This window comes from Oryctolagus cuniculus, chromosome 1 (assembly GCF_051225735.1).
Source record: "Oryctolagus cuniculus isolate XC-2025 breed Fujian yellow rabbit chromosome 1, ASM5122573v1, whole genome shotgun sequence".
Lineage (NCBI taxonomy): Eukaryota > Metazoa > Chordata > Mammalia > Lagomorpha > Leporidae > Oryctolagus > Oryctolagus cuniculus.
In genome coordinates this window covers 124,542,450-124,562,138 of record NC_142867.1, presented here as the reverse complement: position 1 = coordinate 124,562,138, position 19,689 = coordinate 124,542,450, and positions in this window count along the sequence as shown.

Here is a 19,689-nt window from a genome sequence, read left to right as displayed (position 1 = left end):
GCTGCTCCCTCCCTCACTTCCCATCGCTCCTCACCAAGAACCCCCAAGACACAACGCACTCCCAAGCCTCCCCACCCCCTCCTTGGTTTGCTCCTCCCCCTGGCGTGCAGCATCCTTGCTTGACATCTTTGAGGGGCCACTTCTACACACACCTGCAGAGTCCTCCCTGGCTCCCCAGTGCGCCTGTCACAGTTACAGTGCTCAGCACGGAGCTCTAAGGCGCTGTCCGTCGGTCCCGTGGCAGTGCGAGTTCTCCGCGTCTCTCCCCCATATTTTCTTCTTGTTCCAGCAGTGGCATTTATAGGCGCTTCTTGAATGCTTTACGAAATGAATGAACAAAAGTGCCAATGAACGGTGAACAAGCAAGTCAGCCCTGCGGACGTGAGCAAACCCAGGCCTCTGCAGGACGGGTGGCGAGGAGGGGGGAGGGCAAGGCGCTTCCAGAATCCCTTCCAGCGCTGACTTTCCGGGATGCTATGACTCCTAGCTGTGACCTGCTGGCTGGCAGGATCTTCCGTGTGAGCACCGCGGGCGGAGAAGCGCCACCCCGCAGAGCCGCCCAGAGCCTTCCCTCTAAACCTGGAGGTTAACCCCCCCCCCCCGCCCCCTGAGCAGACAGATTTACAAAGAGGTAAGCCAGATGTTTTCATTAACAACACAGGGATGCCTGGTATCCAAACATTGTGTTACAACCTGCAACCTGATATACTGGCACAAACCCAGCCCCACGCCTAGAGGGAGCCGAGATAAAAGAGAGAGGCCTCGAAGCAGGTGAGAAAAGAGGCCATGGGAGTCGGTGTGGTTGAGCAGCCACCAAATGCTACCTGTCCCCCTGCAGGCCACCTCCTTAACCACTCCAGCCCTCTGGGATTGCTCTCCTCCTATTAGAGAAATCCTATATGGTACTTGGACCTGCTGGCTCCGTTGTCATAGTTGCTGCTGTCTCACTTACCCCGGTGTCTGACAGAAGACAGTAAAGGTTTTTCTGGACTAATGATTGAACGTATGATGAATTCCGTCCACAGAGATGAGGTTCCCTTGCGCCCAAGGCATATAGTTACAGTAAAGGAATCCCATGACTGAAGGCTTGGCCCTAAGAGGAATGTACCAAACGGTACAGTGGTTGGCTCTGCGGCGTTTCAATTTTGTTTAAGGTTTGCCGGTGTGTGCATCATCATTTTGTTACTACAACAAAATGCCTGAGACAGGCTACTTAGGAAGGAAGGCAGTCTATTGCAGCTTGCACTTTTCAGGGTTCACGGAGCCGTGGGTTCAGGCCCAGGCTGCTGGCACAGACCTGCACGTGGCAACTCTGTCTGTCTTTCCTTCTAAAGCCACCATGATTCAATCACAGGGCCCCACCCTAACAGTCCAATCCGATCTGACCACCTCTGAACACCATCATCGGATTGCATGTCCACCCTCTTAGTTCCATGACCTTGAGACTTAGCATATGGGCTTTGGGGGGACATCCAAAGTAGCATCGGAACCACAGTGCTGTGGGGAGCTTTCCTTTGCATCCACGACCTCTCCCTGCACACTCTGTGAACTCCTTGTGCATAGAAATCAATTCTCCTCCTTCCCCACCAGCCCCCAGACCTTACCAGGATGCCTTGCACAGGTACTCCCTATGATGCATCTGTGGGATGATTTTCTGTATGAAGCTGGACTTCCTCAAAAAAAGAGAACGTCTTAGAAGAGGCTTGCCCTGAAGTAAGCTAACTGGCCATGATCTGGGGTTCCATGGTGACTACAAATGTTAGGTTGCAAAGGAAAGAGCAGAGGCAAGAGGCAAGGAAGAGAACTTAGCTCCAAGGAGCAAGAGGCAAAGGGAAATGGGGGGAGGATGAGTAATAGTTTCAAGTGAACGCTGGGGTCTAGTTAGGAATGGAAACGATTAGTGTGGACGGTGTCAGGTCACCACACACTAGACACTCAAGGCATTCGGTTTCAGACAGAGTCGTTTGTCTGTGTGCGGAGCGTTGTGACGGGAACCAAAGCGAGTTTTGTCAGAAAACATCCATTTGGTCACCAGACTAGGAAGAAGTTTCCAGAATTTGATTTATATATATACACACACACATACACACATGTGTCCAGGGATGTTTGAGAATGCAAATGAGACTAGCTGAAACAAGTAATTCAGCTCCCATTGCTCAATTCAGAAAGGTTATGGGGTGGAGAGGGGAAGGAGGAAGGGCTGCCTTCCAGCCTGGCTGCAAGATCCAGTAACCAGCTCCTCTGTTGCTCTGTCTCCAAAGCTCTGCCCTTCATAGGCACCCAGCTATGATACCACCAAGGTACAACATTGAAATTTATGGGGCCAGCACTGTGGCGTAGTGGGTAAAGCCTCCACCTGCAGTGCCGGCATCCCATATGGGCACCAGTTCAAGACCCGGCTGCTACACTTCCAATCCAGTTCTCTGTTATGGCCTGAAATGCAGTAGAAGATGGCTCAAGTCCTTGGGCCCCTACAACTGTGTGGGAGACCCAGAAGAAGCTCCTGGCTCCTGGCTTTGGATCGGCACAGCTCCGGAAGTTGCAATCAATTGAAAAGTGAACCAGCAGATTGGAAGACTCTCTCTCTCCCTCTCTTTGCCTCTCCTCTCTGTGTAACTTTGACTTTCAAATAAATAAGTCCTAAAAATCAGAATTATGTGAAGTATAACACCCAAATTCTGATTTTTTGAAATACTCATTTATTTATTTGAAAGACAGAGTTACAGAAAAGGAGAGAGAGAGAGAGATGAGAGAGAGATCTTCCATTCTAGTTTGCTCTCTAAATGGCCACAATGGCCAGAGCTGAACCAGACCAAAGCCAGGAGCTAGGATCTTTGTCTGGGTCTTCCACCCGGGTTCAGGGGCCCAAGCTTGGGCCATCTTCTACTGCTTTCCTAGGATATTAGAAAGGAACCAGATCAGAAGTGGATCAGCTGGGACTCAAACTGGTACCCATATGGGATGCCAGGACTGCAGGCTGTGGTTATACCAGCTACACCACAGTACTGGCTCCAGAACCCCAAATTCTTAAGAACTTTCTCACTGATGGCCTTTTTTTCTGTTTCCTTCACAGCATGGCCAGCAATATGGCTTGTTGGAATAAGATTAGCTTGTCGTGTTTCTTAACAGGCGTGATGGAAGCATCATAGCATCGCCATGAACTGATTCTCTCTTCCTGTGAAATCCAGGGGCTGCTTTTCTTCAGATGGGAAATCAATGTGATCCTATCTTCACCCCTGGTCTGGGGCCTTAGCAGGGGAGGGAGGCAAGCAACAGGACCAAGGTTTCCTCTTTGCTAAGTCTTTTCAACCCAGGAAGATTGATTTAAAAGAATATCAAGGCCAGCACCGTGGCTCACTAGGCTAATCCTCCGCCTTGCGGCGCCAGCACACTGGGTTCTAGTCCCGATCGGGGGGCCGGATTCTGTCCCGGTTGCCCCTCTTCCAGGCCAGCTCTCTGCTGTGGCCAGGGAGTGCAGTGGAGGATGGCCCAAGTCCTTGGGCCCTGCACCCCATGGGAGATCAGGATAAGTACCTGGCTCCTGCCTTCGGATCAGCGCAATGCGCAGGCTGCAGCGCGCCGGCCGCGGCGGCCACTGGAGGGTGAACCAACAGCAAAAGGAAGACCTTTTCTCTGTCTCTCTCTCTCACTGTCCACTCTGCCTGTCAAAAAAAGAAAAAAAAAAAAAGAATATCAAAGGCACACTTGAGAAGAGGATGGAAGAAAGAACAATTTCAGAATCAAGTGTGAAAAAAAGGAAGGGAGTAACCTAATTACTGCCTCAACAGCGATAGAAACACTGTGCTGGCCAGTAGTGGATGATTATTGTAAATCTGTTGGATGTATGTATGTATGTATGGATGGATGGATGGATGGATGATTGGATGGATAGATGGGTGGATGGATAGGTGGCTGGGTGGATGGATGGGTAGATGGGTAGATGGATGGGTGGATGGATGGATTGTATGTGTTGTACTTATAATATGCATATTGTTTTATTTACTTTTTTTTTTTGACAGGCAGAGTTAGATAGCGAGAGAGACAGAGAGAAAGGTCCTCCTTTTTCTGTTGGTTCACCCTCTAAATGGCCACCACGGCTGGCGCGCTGAGCCAATCCGAAGCCAGGAGCCAGGTGCTTCCTCTTGGTCTTCCCTGCAAGTGCAGGGCCCAAGCGCTTGGGCCATCCTCCACTGCCTTTCCAGGCCACAGCAGAGAGCTGGACTGAAAGAGGAGCAACCGGGACAGAATCTGGCACCCCAACTGGGACTAGAACCCGGGATGCTGGCACTGCAGGTGGAGGATTAGCCTAGTGAGCCATGGCGCTGGCCTATATGCATATTGTTTATCTATTGAATGAATGAATGACGGCTGGATGAACAGATGGATGGATGGATGGATGACAGATGGATACATTATGTATCTTATGCTTACAATACACTTACTATATATCTGTTGAGTGGATGAATATGGAGACATGGATAAGCTGATGGATGAACTATAGGTGAGAATTACACCTTTAGTCCCTAAGAGGGTCACTTTCCTAAATCTCTGTCCAACCAGTTGGCCATAGGAATAATTCTAAAGGAATAATTTCAAATGGAAAGACTGCATTTCAAGTACCTTTAGATGTTTATTTTTAATGGGATATATAGAGAGTGTAGTAAAATATTTATTACTTTTGATCTCATAACTCCACTTGTAAGAGGTTATCCAAATTTTTTTCCAAAGAAGAAAAAGAACTTATTTATATAAAGTTGGTTATGAAACATGATCTACAAAATTTAACAATGATTGCAAACTGCAAATATTAAAACAAATTATTTCAATGTATATTTTACAGCCATAAATTAACAATAGAAACCATGAAACAACATAGATGGTGAGGGGAAATTTGATATTATATGTGCATTTTCTCTGTCTACAAGGAGCACGTATAAATTCTGTAATCACAAAATGTAAATAGTAATGAGAGTATGTTTACATGGAACAAGGCTGGAAAGATGTTAAGATGATAGAATTCTGAATGAATTTTAGCCTACAAAATTGTTTTCTTAGATGGACTTAAAATACTTTTTTCTTAAATATGATAATGTTTTCAAAGGTAATAAAATAAGGTCAAATACATTTTTTAAAAGTTTTATTTTTTTATTTATTTGAAAGAGTTACACAGAGAGAGAAGAGGCAGGGAGAGAGAGAGAGAGAGAGAGAGAGAGAGAGGTCTTCCATCCACTGGTTCACTCCCCAATTGGCTGCAATGGCCGGAGCTACACCAATCCAAAGCCAGGAGCCAGGAGCTTCTTCCGGGTCTCCAGCACAGGTGCAGGGTCCCAAGGACTTGGGCCATCTTCCACTGCTTTCCCAGGCCATAGCAGAGAGCTGGATCAGAAGAGGAGCAGCCAGGACTCGAACCGGCACCCATATGGGATGCTGGCGCTTCAGGCCAGGGCGTTAACCCGCTGAGCCGCAGCACCGGCCCCCAAATACGTTTTTAAATGATGGTCAGTGTCGCCCCTACCAGGACTGAGTTAGCTCAGCATTTCTCACTGAATCACAGAGCCGTCGGGAAGAGCCTAGTTCTTCTCCCTCCTTCTTTTGTGCCTTTCCCTGGCCTTGTCCCATCAGCAACCCAGACCACATGGCTGTGCCCTTCCCCGGTGTTTTGCTCTCACCGTCTCCATTCCTCTGTCCTCATAACCTCTGACCCTTCAGACTATAAAATACACCAAGCATATTGTTCTGCTGCTGCTGTGTCACCAATGACCACAAACCTCCCAGTGGAGAGCAACACACGTTTCGCACCTGATCATGTCAGCGTGTCAGGGGTGCGAGCATTGCTTAGGGGGAGGTCTCACTGGCAGAAGGGCCACGTGCCCATCCGGAGGCCCAGCGGGAGGCACTTGAACCCATTCAGGCTGGATACAAGACCCCTCCTCTACAAGTACCAAAATCTGCAAACGCTCAGGTCCCTTGTATAAAACGGCGTGGCTTTACACATAACCCACACCTCCTCCTACAGACGTCTACGGCTTGAAATCAGTTCCAGATCACTTACAATATCTAATACCATGTAAATGCTGCATCAGTGGTTTTCATATTGTATTGTTTGGGGAACAATGACAAGGAGGGAAAGGCTGCATATGGTCAGTATATCTGCAATTCTCTCTTTGTTTTTCTTTTACTATTTTCCACCCAAGATTAGTTAAATCTGCAGATGGGGAATGCATGAATGAGCAGGTCCAGTTGCACTTCCCATGTGCACTCCTGGACAAAAGGATCCCCTCCCTACACATTCTAACAACCACTTCCCAGTGGTCTGACTGTATCCCTCTGCCACACAATCTCCTTTCTTGAAATTTTCATGTTGTTTGAAAGGCAGGGAGACAGAGACAGACAGAAAGAGACCTTCCATCTGCTGGTTCACTCCCCAAATGGCCACAACAGCCCAGGTTGGACTATGCCAAAGCCAGGAGACTAGAACTCCAATCTGGGTCTCCCATGTCGGTGACAGGGAATGAAGTACTTGAGCCATCACCTGCTGTCTCCCAGAGTGTGTACATTAGCAGGAAGCTGGAATCAGAAGCAGAGCAAGGACTGGAACCCAGGTACTCCAGCATGCAATGCAGGCATCCAAATGGCATTGCACCAAAAGCCTGCCCCTATGATAATCTTTAGTGACCAATCAACTGCCCCAAAACAACCCAGTTGCTCCACATGACCTCTGCAATGGGATCCACATGTGTTTGTAACTTCCTCCTGGCCCTACCGTTTGCTCTTCTGCGGTCTCATCCCTGGGTCTCCACCAGCAGAGGCATCCCCTCCTTAGCATACCCTTCCCCTCATCCCTGTTTGTTAAGAAAACAAGTGGGCCTGCACTGTGACGTAGCAGGTAAAGCTGCCACCTGCCATGCCAGCATCCCATATGGGTGCCGGTTTGAGTCCTGGATGCTCCACTTCCGATCTAGCTCTCTGCGATGGCCTGGGAAAGCAGTGGAAGATGGCCCAAGTGCTTGGGCCCCTGCACCTGCATGGAGACCCAGAGGAAGCTTCTGGCTTCAGATCAGATCAGCCCAGCTCTGGCCATTGCAGCCACTGGGGGAGTCAACCAGTGCATGGAAGACTTTTGTTCTCTCTCTCTCTTTCTCTCTTTCTCCCTGCCTCTGTTAAACTTTGTCTTTCAAATAAATAAAATAAATCTTTAAAAAGAAAACAGCAAAATAAAAACATGTGCGGGCCCTCCATAGGCCAATGCAACACTGCCTCCTGCGTGAAGACCTCGCCCATCCAGAATCTGCCGTTTCCTGCGCAAGGCAGCCACAGCCGTACCACTCTCGGGGTACTTAGCACATTTTTTATGACCTCTCTCTGGGCTTGCCTAATCCCCAGTACTAAACTGTTCGCTCCTTGGGGTCCTGATCACCCTAATCTCCGCTGTTTCTCCCATGCTGAGCTGAGCCCCTGGCCCATCACCAATGTACATAAAAGATCTTGATTCTGAAAGGCCGTGGCTGGCTCGGTGAGAGACTCCCCTGGCCTCCGTCCTTAGAGCTGCTCCAGTTAGCGTGGAATGATCCAGGCTTGCCTCCACGGAGGCTCTTTACCCCCGAAACTGCAAACAGGAAATCCATGGGGAGAAAAATCTGTGGTTAATAGAAAAAGCAAGTTCTCAGCCCAAACCACCGGCTGCCTTGTTAACAAGGCAGCAAAGTGAAACATGCGGTTTAGGAGTTGGATTTCTTGTTGTTGTTCTACACACACACACACACACACACACACACAGAGAGAGAGAGAGAGAGAGAGAGAGAGAGACATAGTATCTCTCTCCCATGAATAAAGTGGCTCAGTAAACAGCTGGAGGATGAGCAGCAGGAAACAGGCTGAGGTCTGGAGCAAGGAATCGGTGCCTGTTCTCTAAAATCCACAGGATTAGCACAGGCTGGTATAGTGTGACCCAGTCATGTTAGCAGGTATCAGCGTCCACCAATGCTGCATAGGCAGGCCCATTCAGAGACAACAGAGCTTAGGAAAATCACATTGTGTCATCCACTTTTCTCCCCTTGATCTTTTGTCCCATAGCAGCTCTGAGATGGGGGCTCTGGACTCAGAAAGACCTGACTTTGCATCATGGGTCCTCCCTTCCAGTGGGTGCTTCTGTGGTTTGTCAAGGTCTCCTCCCTTTAAGGGGATTCATCCTGTGGGTACCACGGCTTGATCCAAGAGGTTCTGAAACTTACAGGAGACAGCACAAGTAAAGCAGTTTGTACATAACGTACCTAAACCCTCAGTTAAAATAAGGAGGGCTTTTAAATCTTTGTTTTTTTGTTTTTTTGTTTTTTTTTTTTGACAGGTAGAGTTATAGACAGAGAAAGAGACAGAGAGAGGTCTTCCTTCCATTGGTTCACTCCCCAAATGGCCGCTATAGCCAGAGCTACGCCGATCTGAAGCCAGGAGCCAGGTGCCTCCTCCCGGTCTCCCATGCGGGTGCAGGGGCCCAAGCACTTGGGTCATCCTCCACTGCCCTCCTGGGCCACAGCAGAAAGCTGGACTGGAAGAGGAGCAACCGGGACTAGAACCCGGCACCCATATGGGATGCCGGCGCAGCAGACGGAGGACTAACCAAGTGAGCCACAGCGCCGGCCGCAAATCTTTGTTCTTAATGTACCTGCTATGTGTCAGACATGGTGCTGAGGGAAATTTACAATGATCAGATGCATACTACCTAGTGAAATGGGCTCTGCCTGCTGAAAGGGGGAAGAAAGGGTTGGCTGTGGCACAAAGGACAAGCAAGGGACAGCCAAGTGCAGCCGTGTCTGGGGGCTGAGGGCGGCCGCTTCCTGGGACACTCCAGTGGGCTCAGCCCCTAGGCAGTCGGGTCTGTCAAGGCAGAGTTGGCCCTGACAAGACTTGCTGGCAAATTCCTGCACTGTGGCACCGGAAACTGAAAACAGAGCCTGTCTCACCAGTTGGGGAGAGCATTCAGCAAGCTACATTCCATTTCCCTGTGACGTGTGTACAGACCCAGGCATGTTTGTCAGAACATTCTTACTCCCTTCTTCACTGGCCTCTCTTTTGTTTCTTGTGGATATCTTTGGCTTTTTGTCAAAATCAATGTCATGCTGTAAATATTAAGCCATCAGTTCTCGCTGGGTTAGGGGTGAGGGAGAAAGTCTGGGTGTGCAGTGGATGCCATTTTCCACGGTGTAAATGTCTCAGCCACAGAGCTGAGAAGTGATGCTCTCACTCAGGTCACGTGAGTTCCAGCACCAGCAATGGGACCCCCGGAATCTCCCAGGACGGGGCCATCTGTGGTCCTGACCCCAGAGGGGAGGTTTTAATCTCCTGACCATCTTCATTTCTTTCTGGCCATTTGCAAATGAATCAGCTTTTGGAAGGTGAGTCCAAGCATCCAAGAATCCAGATCACTCTCAAAGCTAGGGGTGTCCGGGGCTGCCACATATGACCACACTTGTTGAGCAGGGCACCACTCACATAGGTTCATGCACCATGAGGGACCTGGGAGTGCCTTCACTGGACAAAACCGGAAGTTTCCGTCTAGAAGGTGACACTGAGAAGCAAGCCAGCAATCGCCTGTGACGTTTGCAGAGCTGGGTGCACTTCCAGGAAGAGGCTTTGCTACAGGTACACGTGCGCGGGTCAGCAGCTGTCACGGAGCACTTGCTATGCGCCCGGCCTCTGCTGTGTGTTTCCGCTTTTGCTGTTCCATTCATCACTTCAGCCACCTTGGAAGGAAGATATTATGAGGCCCCATTTGCAGATGAGGACTTGGGAGCTTGGAGAATTTAAAGAATTAGTCCTGGGTCTCACTGCCGGACAGCATAGGAGTGGGTCTGGCTGCATAGCTCTTTCTCTAACCTCTGGGCTCCACCAGACCCAAATCTCTTGGCATCAGCAGGGGCAGTCAGTGGTGGTAGCTGTTCTCTGGATGGGTGCACTGAGGACCAAACCCTTCTCCACACCCTCTGGGAACTGCTTAGATGACAGACCAGCCAGATGGTGCCCAGAGGACGAGTCGGTCCATCTACCCAAGGAACATATGGTTCTTCCATCGGGCAATGCAACCACCCAGGCACTCCACCCTCTGTGCCCACTCCAGCTGCTTCCTTGGAAATTCTGACTTTGGGGTCTTAAATAGTAGCTGGGCACTATTTCTGGAAGTACATATGACAGCCAGCAGAAGTTCTGTTTTCTTTCTTTAAAAAATATTTTATTTTTTTAACGTAAGAGTTACAGAGAGAGGGGGAGATCTTCCATCTGCTGGTTCATTCTCCAAATGGCCACAATGGCCCGAGCTGGGTCAGGACAAAGCCAGGAGCTTCATTCAGGTCTCCCACGTGGGAGAGTACAGGGGTCCAAGCACTTGGGCCATCTTCTGCTGCTTTCCCAGGCCATTAGCAGGGAGCTGGATTGGGAGTGGAGCAGCTGAGACTCAAACCAGCACCCAGAAGGGATGCCTGTGTTGCAGGCAGCCATTTTACCCACTATGCCACAACACCGGCCCCAGAAGTTCTGTCTTGATTTTAAGATGGAAAACCAGGAGAGGTCAGCGGGCTGGGAGTAGAGACGAGTCTGAAGGTGGAGAGAAAAAGACAAAAAGGAAGGGGAGGTCTTAATCCCAGAACATTGCTCTTGGCTGCCAGGTCGGACCCTGGGATGAGGCCGAGGATGGAAGCTGGGGGCACAGAGCCCGCTGGAGGATCTCGAGGGACTCATAGCCAGGTCCCCGCGACATAACAGCCCATCTCCCTGGCCGCTCCCTGCTGTTTTCTTCTTCCCAGAAGGGCCTGCTTGTTTTTCTGTTGGATGCTGGAGATCTGGATGCCAATCCCACTGGCCTTGGGCAACAGAAGAGGAGGCAAAGACCAAGGCAGCAGGACCCCTCAGCCGCTCTCTCAGGTCAGCAAGTTTGCCTCTGTCCATGGCAGCCTTGGGAAAATCAGAGAACTCGTTTCCCCCATGCTGTGGGTTTTCAGAGCCAATCTAAAGAAATCCAGGCTAAGGATTCAGGGCCTGAAGCAAACACACTTCAAAAAAAAAAAAAAAATTAAGGCTAGGACTTGTGTGTCATAGCAATTGGAAAAATTGGAACAGAAAACACTTTTCAAAGCCGTTCTGATGGCAGAAGGTAACAAAAAGGCTTAAGGTCTCCCCGATCCCTCCCTCTGACCTCTGAACTCCTGGGGTCCAGCAAATCCTGTCTCACTTCCAATACCCCGCGGGCTCACGAGAGCTTGTTTCCTGAGCCCTGAGGGACGGGAAGTCAATGTTAGCAACTGAGCAAATGCGGGCAAGGTCAAGACAAAAACCCGCGAGGACTTGTGCAGCTGAGACATTTGGTGCTGGCGGCAGATCTGATTCCACAGCGCGCACCACAACATCCGCCCCTGCCTGTGGCCCATGGCCCGCGCTGCCTTGGACGGGGCCACCGGGCTCTGTGCCAGATGGAGCGCAGAGAGAGTTCTTCCTGGCAGGGTTTGCAGGCTGCACAGTCTCCATCTCTTCTGTCAAAAGCCATGTGGGGACATGGCAAATCCAGCCCTCTCGGCCACTACCTGGAAGCCACAGCTCACATCTGGGGCTCAAGGAACACTGACTGCCACTGGCTCTCTGGCCTTCTTCCCTCTGGCCAGCGCTGGTCTCCGATGCTGGGAGGTACCCACAAGAGGCCCCTGGAGGGCTCAGTGGTCTCTCGAAAGGTCAAGTAATACCACAAACTTTGTTCGGGGTCAGGGGAAAAGCTGAGCCCGGGGAATTCATGGCTGGCCAGTCCCACCCCCTGCCTCTCCACCCGGCACCATAAGGCAGATAAGAAGCAGGCAGACTTGGACAGAGGGCGCAGGTCAGGCTCGTGCCCAGCCTGGGCTGGAACAGCCGCAGCTGGAACACTCGCCCGGCTGGGCTACCCTCCCTCTGACCCTGCTAGCCATGTTTTCTCCAACAAGCCGTGCACCAGGAAGAGGTGGTTAGAAATTGCTTTTCTCTTCTCAAAGCTTAGGATGCTGGTGAGAGTAGGGGAGCTAGCAGAGGGAAGGGGGCAATTTATGTCTCTCTCCTTAACCCCAACTGATTTCTAATATAGCCGTGCAATGTGTTTTGAGAGGACTTCCTGGCCATACCGAGATACCTACCTCATCCACCAGCCCTGAGCCTGAGCTCAGCCCACCAGCCCCACCTTGGCAAAGAACGCAGGTCCAGAGACGTCATCTTCCTCTCCCTCGCCACCCCTCACTAGGGGCTTCCTTGAAGCATCTTTCTCCTATTAGAACAAGGGCCAGGACCCCAGATCTGTCCTCTTCACCCTCTGTGTGCTATGTCCATTTATTTTTAATTTCATCTCAATCTTCTCCCTCTCTCTCTCTCTTTCTATTTCCCATCAACTGTGACCTAAATTCATTTTGAGGTCACCTCCCCAGGGGCAGAGCCCAGGAATCCATCAGTACTAGTGAAAGATGCCAAAGGACTCAGGGTCCACAGCAAGTGAGATTTGTGTTGAACTTGGCTCCAAGGGTTAGCACCAAGGGGCTGGGGCGGCCTTGCCAAGATTTTCAAACTGGAACATTACAGGTGGAATTACAGGGCAGCGTGAGGGAATCCAGAACCTCCATCTCCAAAAACCATAAAATAGGGTCCAGGATTCCAGACCAGAGACAGCAGGCTCTCGGTGCCCTGTGTGGCCACCAGCAACTCACTTCTCGGGACCTTGATTTCTCCTGCTCTACAATAACAGCTTGGACTAGAGTAGCCCGGGCTCCTCTTCCAGCTCTGAAATTCAATGCCTCCACCCCCGTCCCCACATCCTTGGTGGCCTGGAGCCTTTCACCTGTTTATTTAGCCCCTTCAGAACCTTCTGATCAAGACTAAGAAGAGCCAACAGCAGTTCAGAACTCCATGTGTACAATGCACTATGCGAATGTGCTCTGTGCTATATGCGATTGTGTGTTAACACCTGCTTCCAGGATGACTCTTCCTCATGGCCATGATTTCGCACCTGCTAAGAGGGCTCTGTGCACAGCCACAGGCCTGGAAGAGACACAACTCCAGAAGGCAGGAAATTGCTCAAGGGAGCCCAGTCTAGTGGGAGAGACAAGATGATTTAGGAGCGGCTGACATAAGACAGGGTGTTCTTGGAGTTCTAGGGGAGGGATAAGCAAAGTGTAGAGCAAACAGTAGAGGTCTTGGCGGGGTATGCAAAGGAATCAAGGAAGATGTAGCATGTAATCAAGTCTCAGTGTATGGGTGTGGTTTGCACCACAGGGAAAGACAACAGAGGCAGAAGCAGCAGCATGAACAATTGGCATCGGGAAGTGCACAGCCGAGTGTTCATGGAGGGACGGAGTTAGATGAGGGTTGGGACAGGGAAAGAGAATGCCGGGGGTTGGGAAGACAAGCAGGGCTTGTGAGTGGCAAGACCAAGCTGGGAGAATCCACTGCTTTCACATGATCCTGACACAGAGCCCACAGGAGCCTCACATGGGCAGGTACCCCTGCACTGTCCTTTCCCTCTGCCCCTCGCCACCTGATAGGACCCAGATCCACCTGTGTCTGGAGCCATATGAGCCCAGCTTCCCCAGCTTGGCACTCCACATGGTCTCAACACCAAAAAGGGGCCAGGTCCAACCAGAGCATCACATGACCCAACTTCCCTGCTCACGTGGGACTCCCAGATGGTGGCAAGCCAGACGAACAACACACCAAGACGCTCTTCCAATCACGGCACAAAGAGAAGCACCGCCAAAGAGAGAAAAGTCGACAAAACAGACAGGGCTGTGTGCTCGGGTGGAGCTGGGCTGCTCTTCCAGCCCTCAGAGCCCCGGTGTGCCTGATACTATCTCTTGACTTGTATAGCACAACACAGAACACAGCGTGAGAACCCGTAATGCATCTACCCACCACCCGCAAGTAACACACTGGTTTCCTGATCAAGCCACTCCAGGCAGCTCCAGCCCAGACCAGTAGGAAGATGGGCCAGGGAGCCCATGTACCTCCAAGAGTGATTAGGAAGAGGGGAGGGGGAAGCTCCCTCCCTGTTAGCTGTGTGCTGGGCCGCATAGGCAGTGAGACACCCCAGATCCAGGAAACCCGGGGCTTGGCTGACAACTCAATTATCGTGGAGCGTCTCCCCGCCCTCTGCCTCCTCCACCTCCTCCACCTCCTTCTCCACCCTTTTATTGCTCTTGGCAGCAGAGCTGGGGGGGCCTGAGGTCGAACTTGTTGAAAGTACAAGGGAGAGAAAATTGTTCTCATCTGAATAAATACAGTCAGCTGTTGCTGGAAGGGTGCACTCTCCCCTCTGTGAGTCCCCCAGACGAGCCAGCGCCGTCACGGGCTGGAATGGGCACTTGAACTCAGGCCAGCGCTATCTGGGTGAGTCTGCAAAGGGCTGCCAAGCAGATGCTGCATGGCCCATCCCCAGGGCTTTGGAATGTCTCGAGGGGAGGCAAGACGGCAGGGTGGGGAGATGGGGTGCAGAGGAGGAGACCTCAGAGCACCCTTGAGTAGCCAGTCCCAGCACACACACCCCAGCCCTCCTTCCATGTGAGGAGGAAGGCGGTGGGCACAGGGGCCACAGAATCAGCTCAGAGGTCATGCCTCTGATGCCCTAAGGCACGGGGCCCTTGGGTGGAGTCTCCCGGAGCCCCAGAAGAAGCTTGGCCTGAGGGTGGGATTCCAGCCCCACTCCCTTCTTGATTTTTTTTTTAAGATTTATTTATTTATTTACTTGAAAGGCAGAGTGACCAAGAGAATGGAAGAGACAGAGAGAGGGAAAGAGAGAGAATCTTCCATCTGCCAGTTCACTCTTCAAATGCCCACAACAGCCAGCGGCCAGCTTCATCCGGGTCTCCCATGTGAGTGGCAGAGGCCCAAGCACTTGGGCCATCTTCTGCTGCCTTCCCAGGTGCATAACCAGGGAGCTAGATGGGAACAGAATAGCCAGGACTCTAACCGGCACTCTGATATGGAATGCCTGCATTGCAGGTGTTGGCTCAACCCGGTGCACCACAACACCACACACCCACGCTTCTGTAAACAAGCCGATGGCTTCAGCCAGGCCCCAACCCTCAGCTCTAAGAGAGGGGTCCAATCAAATGCCCATCAGAGGCCACTTTGGCGAGCTCTCCACTAGTGCAGACACCAGGAACACACTCAGGACCTCTGAGCCCCAGGCAGCACCTTTCCCTGGCGCCTTGAACTCCAGCCCAGCCACGAAAGAGACCCTCATGCCCAACTGCCCACACCAACCACGGAGCATCTTCTCCCATCTCCCAAGCATCTCCTCTCCACACAGCCTCCATGGGCCTCCCTGCTCCAGGGATGGGGAGAAAATTCCTCTCATTCTAAGGCCTGGAGTCGCAGCTGCACACACTTCGTGCGATAAGCCACATCATCTGGAAAATGCTTTTTTCTCGCTAGTGGAAAAGCATTCACAGAAATAAAGATGCAGAGAGCCTGTTCCTATCTCCGAGGGGCGGGGAAGCCAAAGAGGGCAGGCCATTGACAGCAGCAGAAGCAAGCATCCCCTGCACTCAAATGTTCCCAAAGGGGGCAGGGGCTACCCGATCCCGGGCCGCTTGCTCATGTTTTTCCCATCCGGGCCAGCTTTCCTGCAGAACAATTCCTTGCTTTTATGTGGTGCTTGACAGCTTACAAGACACAGCACATCCGCGACCTCACGTAAGCCTCATCACCTCCAAGGCAGGGAGGTGAAGTTTGCCTTCCCGGGCAGATGAGAAAGCCAAGGGATGGTCTGTGCTCACATCTCAGCGTGTTGTCAGCTGCCAGCCGGATCAGCTTCTAGGGCAAAAACAGAGCAGGGGTGACCCTGTCATGTTATACATGGGGACACCGAGGCCCTAAGGGGGGAGATGGATTAGCGACGGTCACCCAGGCAGCTGGAAGCGGCGCAGTTAGAATCTACTGCTCCTGACACCCGGCTTCACGGGGACAAGCTAGCACGCCTGGGCCAACGGCATGGACTCGGGACGTCCCCGCACAGCCGCCTCATGTGTGCCCCTCCCTTCTGCTCCCTGCAGTCACACCCGAGCCCCTGTGCCCCACATCAGAGTCGGAGGCCGAGCCAGCAAGCCTCCTGTGGAACGCCTCCGACAGTCACGTCCAAGGCTCTAATTCCAACTGGAATCCTCCTGCCAGTCTAAACAGAATGGGCCGCTCAGAAAGCTGTTGTCTTGTTCCCCGTGTTTACTGAGCCACGCTCTGGAGGCTGGACTCCATCTGACATCACTGCAGGGCTGCCGCACGGGCGAGCTTCCTCCCAGAGCTTCGAGAAGGCTGCTTGTCACTAGGGAGCTCTCTCTCTCCATGGTGGACTCTTACCCACCTCCAGAGTGCTAGTCTTCCCTTCATTCACTCAACAAACACTTACCGAAGCCACTCTTTGTCAGGCCTTGTGCTAGGAGCAAGATGCACCAATGTGTCTTAAGCAGAAAAATGCCTTCCAAGGTTCTCAAGCTAGCTAGGAAGCAAATCATGTCTTTATCTTCTGGACAAACTCCGTGAGTCCAGAGAAATACTTGCAAAAACCCAAGCCATGAATTCCAGCTTGGCGGGCCAGCCAGACCTGGAGTCTCCAATACAGCGACCCCAAGGTCATAAACGTCTTAAGGACACAGAATTCGTCCACCAATTTTTATAACCTTCTTCCTCCTCTTAGAACCTGACACAGTGTCTTGCAACAGTGACACAATGATCACACAAATGTTTGTTGAATGAAAAAAAAAAAAACTGACGACTATCTCAAGTCCCCCTCCATTCTCAATTTCCTCGCTCTCCTTTCAAACAACTGCAACTGCTTCTCTCTCGTGCTCTCTTCTTGTAGGCCTGTTTGATCCTAAGAACTAAAAGAATATGGAGATTGAGAGGGAAGAGGGTGGGGAGAGGCAATGTCCACCTTAGAGGGAGGTGGCGCCTCAGGTCTCCAAGCTCACTGCCTTTTTTTTTTTTTTTTTTTTTTTTTTTGACAGGCAGAGTGAACAGTGAGAGAGAGAGACAGAGAGAAAGGTCTTCCTTTGCCGTTGGTTCACCCTCCAATGGCCGCCGCAACCGGCGGACTAGAACCCAGTGTGCCAGCGCCGCTAGGCGGAGGATTAGCCTGCTGAGCCGTGGCGCCGGCAAAGCTCACTTCTTTCAACAGTGGACTCCTCCCAGAGAAAGGTCAATTCAGCTCACCTGTTTTTCATGCGCTGATAATGCCCAGAAGTATGCTTTTTCCAAGGGAGGAGGCGGAATGGGCTTACAACAAACACTAACCTTAAAAGCTTATCACCTGTCTGAGTGACAAATGTGGCATGCATGAAATAAAGACCCACAACGCAAGCTGTGCACAGCATCTGAAGTAGTTGATTTTATTCCCATTTTAGAAATAAAGGGGGCCGGAGCTGTGGCGCAGCAGGTTAAAGCCTTGGTCTGCAGTGCTGGCATCCCATCTGAGTGCCAGTCAAGTCCCGGCTGCTCCACTTCCGTTCCAGCTCTCTGCTATGGCCTGGAAAAGCAGTAGAAGATGGTTCAAGTCCTTGGGCCCCTGCACCTGTGTGGGAGACTTGGAAGATGCTCCTGGCTCCTGGCTTCAGATCAGCGTAGCTCCAGCCATTGCGGCCAACTGGGGAGTGAACCAGTGGATGGAAGACTCTCTCTCTCTCTCTCTCTCTCTCTCTCTCTCTGGCTCTAACTCTCTCTGTAACTCTGTCTTCCAAATAAATTAAATAAATCTAAAAGAGAGAGAAGGAGAGAAGGAGAGAGGGAGGGAGGGAGGGAGGAAAGGAGGGAGGGAAAAAGAAAGGAAAGGAAAGGAGAAACCGAGGCTCCGGAAAAATGGTTTGGCCGTGATCATGATTCAGCTGCAGGCCTATGTGACTCCAAAGTACAGTCTCTCTACACTGCACTACGTCCACGGAGGGTCTGGGGGAGGCCTCTGGGGCCAGTTATCTCAACATCTTGGAGGAAGTGAAAGACAGCCGCCAAGGTACAGAGCCTACCAAAAGCCTTTGCTGTCTAAAGCAGTCACTGGCTCTGGGTGCTCTGTCGTGACTACAAAGCTCTGCTTCTCTCCTCATCACCATCTTCACCCTTGTCCTGATTCTCCATATAGTGAGGGGCTGGAAATGGGGCTAAGTTACTGTTCCATTTCATGCTCCCCACAATACTGATGGGTTTAAGCATGCTCTTGTCATCCCCACATCCCAAACAGGGAAACTGAGGTCCAGAAAATACTTCACCCTGGGCCAGCACTGTCGCATAGCGGGTAAAATTGCGGAACTTCTGGCCAATGGATAGCAGTTGCCCTGAGGGTTACGTTACAAGTTGCTACTCATTCATAACTCCTAGTCTTACAGTCCAGTCCCTCACTTAAAAATGAGTAAGAAGGGGCCAGCGCTGTGGTGTAGCGGGTAAAGCCACCGCCTGAAGCGCCAGCATCCCATATGGGCAGCTGGTTCAAGTCCCGGCTGCTCCTCTTCTGACCCAACTCTCTGCTGTGACCTGGGAAAGCAGTAGAGGATGGCCCAAGTCCTTGGGCCCCTCCACCCGCGTGGGAGACCCGGAAGAAGCTCCTGGCTCCTGACTTAGGATCGGCACAGCTCCAGCCGTTGCGGCCATTTGGGGAGTGAACCAGCGGATGGACACCTACCTTTCTCTCTCTCTCTGCTTCTGCCTCTCTGTAACTCTGCCTTTCAAATAAATAAATAAATCTTTGAAGAAGACCTTACCTTCAGGAAAGCAGGAAGCGACCTCGCAGGCATAACAGAGACAGATCAAAAAAGCTAAATGCACAAGGAGGGGACCTGTGGCTTTGACTGGGCCGCGAGAGGGTCAAAAGCAGTAACCATGAGAGAGAGGACACTCAGGCAACCTGCAGTCGGAGATGATTTGCGGAAGGCGACCGAGTTCCGGGGCCACGAGACCAAGAGAGGACTGCGGACAGCCAAGGGCAAGGTCACACCCTTTCACAGCCACGCCCCTCACCCTGGGCCCTCCCACACCTGCCACGCACCCCAAAGGCAGCTCACACCCACAATTCCTCTGTCCCCACAAAGTGAGGCATGCCAGATGCCTCATCCTTCACGGGGCGGCTTGGGGGTGGGGGATGTATCTTGGAATAAATACAATCTCTCGTCGGTGTACACGTTGCTGCTTTTACGGGTTGTAAGCAGGATCCCACAGACTCCTGCCTGCCTTCCCTCCCCTCGGCTCTTCATCCATCCCCAGCTCAGCGCTCCTTCATAAATCATCAGCCCCACGAGCCAAGCTCCACTTCCCACTTTTCCAGTCTGAGGGCATTTATTCCTTCCTGATAAACTGCATTCAGACAGCTTCGCAAACCCCGACTGTGGCCAAGATGAGGAAGGTGAAATATTCCCTGGGTCTGTCCCGTCCCGGGGAAGAATGTGCAGTATCGGCTCACGCTGGCGACTTTCCCACACGCTCCTGTCCAGAGGAAGATTGCTCTTGTCAGAGCTGGAGCTGTGTTTGGAGCTGGCTAGAGACGGAAGCCAGGACGATTCCACGGCTGCTTCCCACCGAAGTCCCTGGCAAAGGAAGGCATTCTCTCAGGACTCATGAGTAGACCCCTTCGGCCCCAGGCAGCTGTCACCAGGGCCAGCGCACAGCCAGCTCGAGGGAGAGACAAAACGGCCACTCTCCTTGTGCCTTCTGGGGGCGGCT